This window comes from Bison bison, unplaced genomic scaffold (assembly GCF_000754665.1).
Source record: "Bison bison bison isolate TAMUID 2011002044 unplaced genomic scaffold, Bison_UMD1.0 scf7180017864165, whole genome shotgun sequence".
Taxonomy (NCBI): Eukaryota; Metazoa; Chordata; class Mammalia; order Artiodactyla; family Bovidae; genus Bison; species Bison bison.
Genome location: NW_011494737.1, coordinates 73,447 through 78,748, shown reverse-complemented (window position 1 = coordinate 78,748; position 5,302 = coordinate 73,447).

Below are 5,302 nucleotides of genomic sequence, written 5' to 3'. Positions count from 1 at the left end.
TTTTTGTCTTTAATATTTTTTCCTACCTCCTTTCGAAGAGTTGGGTTGCTTTTCTGGGTGCCTGATGTCCTCTGCCAGCATTCAGAAGTTGTTTTGTGGAATTTACTCGACGTTTAAATGCTCTTTTGATGAATTTGTGGGGGAGAAAGTGTTCTCCCCGTCCTACTCCTCCGCCATCTTGGCTCCTCCCCTGAATGTTGAGCTTTAAGCCAACTTTTTAACTCTCCTCTTTCACTTTCATCAAGAGGCTTTTTGGTTCCTCTTCACTTTCTGCCATAAGGGTGGTGTCATCTGCATATCTGAGGTTATTGATATTTCTCCTGGCAATCTTGATTCCAGCTTGTGCTTCTTCCAGCCCAGCATTTCTCATGATGTACTCTGCATGTAAGTTAAATAAGCAGGGTGACAATATACAGCCTTGATGTACTCCTTTTCCTATTTGGAACCAGTCTGTTGTTCCATGTCCAGTTCTAATTGTTGCTTCCTGACCTGCATATAAGTTTCTCAAGAGGCAGGTGGTCTGGTATTCCCATCTCTTTCAGAATTTTCCACAGTTGATTGTGATACACAGTCAAAGGCTTTGGCATAGTCAATAAAGCAGAAAATAGATGTTTTTCTGGAACTCTCTTGCTTTTTTCATGATCCAGCAGATGTTGGCAATATGATCTCTGGTTCCTCTGCCTTTTTAAAAACCAGTTTGAACATCTGGAAGTTCACGGTTCATGTATTACTGAAGCATGACTTGGAGAATTTTGAGCATTACTTTACTAGCGTGTGAGATGAGTGCAATTGTGCAGTAGTTTGAGCATACTCTGGCATTGCCTTCCTTTGGGATTGGAATGAAAACTGACCTTTTCCAGTCCTGTGGCCACTGCTGAGTTTTCCAAATTTGCTGGCATATTGAGTACAGCACTTTGACAGCATCATCTTCCAGGATTTGAAATAGCTCAACTGGAATTCCATCACCTCCACTAGCTTTGTTCATAGTGATGCTTTCTAAAGCCCACTTGACTTCACATTCCAGGATGTCTGGCTCTAGGTGAGTGATCATTCCATTGTGATTATCTTGGTTGTAAAGATCTTTTTTGTACAGTTCTTCTCTGTATTCTTGCCACCTCTTCTTAATATCTGTTCCTTCTGTTAACTCCATACCATTTCTGTCCTTTATTGAGCCCATCTTGGCATGAAATGTTCCCTTGGTATCTCTAATTTTCTTGAAGTGATTTCTAGTCTTTCTCATTCTGTTATTTTCCTCTAGTTTTTGCATTGATCTCTAGGTACACCAATTTCCTAAGTGAAATGTTTCACAAATACTATTAATACATCAAATGCCCTCCCACAATAGGACCTTTACTTCTGATACTTGCTTTCTTTGGAACGTTCTTCTCAGAAATTCGTATGATTCTCTCCCTCATATCACGAAGTTTTCTGCTTCACAATAGGCTTATCACAGCCATCCTACCTATAGTAACAATCCTTACACTCCTTCATTTTTCTTCTACTATATTTTACCTTTTAACATCTTATTATGCCTTAATTTATGGTTTGTTTTATTTCTTCACCACTATCACATAAGTTCACTGAAAGCTGAAATCTTTCTGTCTTGCTTTGTGTTGCTTTCCTGGCAACATTACCATTGTGTTATTGATAGTAAGCCATCAGTAAAGAAGTGCATAAATGATTAAATATTTTTCTGCTATGGAAACTTATCTTCTCAATTCTGTATCATTGAGACTCAGATAATTTACTGTCTGGGACATGATTGAGCAACTAACACTTTCTCACATTGGGATTACTTTCTTGATCAAAGAGCAAGTAATGAAGCCTGAAGTTTAAATAAAGGGGCTTTTAAATAAGAATTTGTAAGCACTGCATATTTCTCTGTTTCACTGCAGATACACAACCTATCACTTGGAAAGAGCACACATAATCTATTATATTTTGTTTAACATAATAGATACAGACTATTAATGCCATATGTTTCATGAGAATGGTAGTACTAGAATTTTTAAGACCTGTATAAAGAATTTTATAGAGAGCTTCCCAATAGCTATTCCATATCAGCGAATGGCTGCTCTCCAATATCTACTCTTTTTTATTAATAAACTTTAACTGTTATTGTTACTGTCAAGCACAGATTTGCATATTGGGTGTGTTCTTCAAATAGTGAAATGCTGAACCCCATAATAGTTCTTGAAACTCAAGACAGATTTGGAGTCATCATCCTGTTTACAAGATGGAATCCTAGGTGGTTAGGTGAACACAATTTGAATTCTTTATTATTCTTTCCTTTTGTTGGCATTACTGCATTATTCTCTTTTCCCAGATGAAACACTTCATGAAGTTTATTGCATTTGCTAATTAGATTAGCAATTACCAATTAAGCTAAATTTCAAAGTACCAATCAGATTTTATACCTTAATTAGTTACATTATTACTAATTAGAATAGCAGTTTTTACTTAATGGGTTATGTGCAAATTAAGATGATTCAGTCCATTTTTAAAGCCCACATATATTTTACTAATTGGTATAGTAATCAAGAGCTCATATTTGAATTTAATATGTCATATTAGTAAAATGTCACATGACAGTTCAAGTCTGTATGTAATATAGGAAAAAAATATTAGGACAAACAAGAGTTAACTGAATTTAAACTTTTCCAAAGTTTGAGTTGAGATGAGTAATGCTTTGGAAGACATGTATAATCATGCTTTGGAAGACAGATAAAGTAATTCCTCTACTAAGAAAAACAAGAAGAGCTTAGTATCTATTAATAATATTCAAAGAACACATTTTAGAAATATGGTTCTTTCATCTGGCAGTTGGTGATTTACATACCTTTTGGTGGGTAGTAGCTATGAATGCACTGGCTCTGCCAGAAGCATGTAAATTAAATTACAATTTTTGAGGTTTTCATTGGGTTTTGACACCTGGATTCCAAAGTTGTTCAAGTATTGATTTCCTTTTACTATTAACAAATATTTTGAACAATTCTACTGCCAGATGTTTTCTTACTATATTGTACGTACATAAAGAAAACATAAAATCTTAGGAGCATAATGAAATAGACATTTGTAGTAAAGGCTATATTTTATAAAGTGACTACAAAATCTTAATTATATTGACAATGTACTACATTTATCACATTCAACTACCTTAACAGGTGGCACTAGTGGTAAAAGAATCTGCCTGCAATGCAGGAGATGCAGGAAGATCCCCTGGAGAAGGAAATGGAACCCCACTCCAGTATTCTTGCCTCAGAAATACAATGGACAGAGGAACCTGGCAGGTTCCATGAGGTTGCAAAGAGTCAGACTCGACTTAGTGACTAAAAACAACAACAACTACCTTAACTAAGTTAATGTGCTTTTGCCTGACTATACTTACCACATTTAATGATTATTTTAGTCAGTCACAACTGTTTATATTGTTTAGCATAGTACTCTAGTCCTGGACCAAACACAGAGTAGACCTTTTTTAGAGGAAGAACATTGACTGAAACTGCCCACCCTGGCCAGGCACCGTAGAATCTATTTGCATGAGTTGTTTTATGACAGAAGGTCCTGGTAAGGAACACGGAACTAATAAGCTGCCACCAACCACAAGAATTCAGGAAAGTTCAAAGGAGACACCGCATGTCTGACCACCTCCCAGAATCCTTCTCTCTGGCATCCTTCTTGGCTGGACAAGGCCTGTTCTACCAGGAAGGACTCTGAATCAGAATGATTGGGTAAAGACAACCCAGAAACTAATCCCATCACCATAAAACCCCAAACTTCTAGCCATGTGGCAGAGCTGTTCTCCTGGGTTCCCTTACCCTACTGCTCTCCGCCCTTTCCCAATAAAATCTCTTTGTCAGCACATGTGTCTCCTTGGACAATTCATTTCCAAGTGTTAGACAATAGCCAAGTTTCAAGCCCTGGAATTGGTCCCCTTTCCTGCAACAGAAAGAAATATAGCTTTAGTCATTGATAAACATGTATAAATTCTGAAATTGCACTCTGGCTCATAAACAGTGCACTATTATTTAATGCACTCCAACTCTTTGGTCTTAGCTATGATCCTAGTGTAGTAAAAGATAGCAAAAAATTTCAGATTAGCAAATACATATATTTTAAGACACTAATAGTTTAAAAGGAGGTCTACTATCTAATTTGGGTAGCATGTATATCTCTCGCTCTTTATATCTCAAATCAGTTTTTGTGTATACCTATTCCTGAGTTGCTTATATTTGCATATCTGTCTTTTTGCAAAGGAATTTTTTCAGGATTCCATCCAGGAATCTGGCATGCAAATGGTTAAACAGGTCTGTGATCAACTCTCTTTTTAGAGGGGACTTCTCTGGGAAAGAAGAAAGTTTATCCAGTCTAATCTTCCTTCAACATGTTAATGACTTAAATTTTGGCAAACAAACCAATGATAATACTATTGAAATGGTTCATACTATGGTGTGCTTTTTTCAGGTTGGACCACGTTGACTATAATAAGTCATGGTAAACAAAATTCAAAGCTTTTAATTTATGGGACAGTTCTATGTATCTCTCTTTGTTGGCATCTGCTTTGAGATTATTCATCAAAACTGTTAGTAAAACTGTCTTACTGGGTCAGATTTCTTTCTTTCTTTCTTTTTCTTTTTTTGAGCCAACTACCGTAGGAGTTTTTACATGGTAAGGGACTATAAACAAAGTCATCTGAATGACAAATCTCGCCTCCTTGCCCTACTCCATATTTCTGATTTACATGACCGAGATTTGACAATCTCATCTTTTGTGTTATCATAGGATACACTTAGTGTTTCAGGTTAACTGCATGGAACACTAAGTATTAAACAAATTATATCATTGGATGAAAAATACAAAGTCACAACCACTTAAAGTGGCTAGTATGTAAGCATATGGGACAGTGATAGCATGCTTTTTTGGTGTACAAATAGTCTGAAAAATTCACCCTTTATTTAAGAATCCAATAGTTAATGCACTCTAAAAATTCTTTGTCTATTAAACTTAAGTATAAATCAGTTCAGTTTTACTAGGATTTGTGGAAGATGGATAACAATTAAAAATCCATTAGCTTTTTGTGGGTAAGGGCATAGGTTAAAGAAGTAGGAAAGGAAAAAATCAAAGATTAATTTTTGTTCATCTATTTCAATACTAGTATAACATAGTCCCACTTACTTTAGGGTTTGATCTTCCCTTTAATTTTACTTTTATTATTTTATTTTCTTCTAGTTTTTTCTCTTTAGACATAGACTCTGCTTTCTCTTAATCATATTCATCTCTTGCATACTTCTCTCCCTACAAA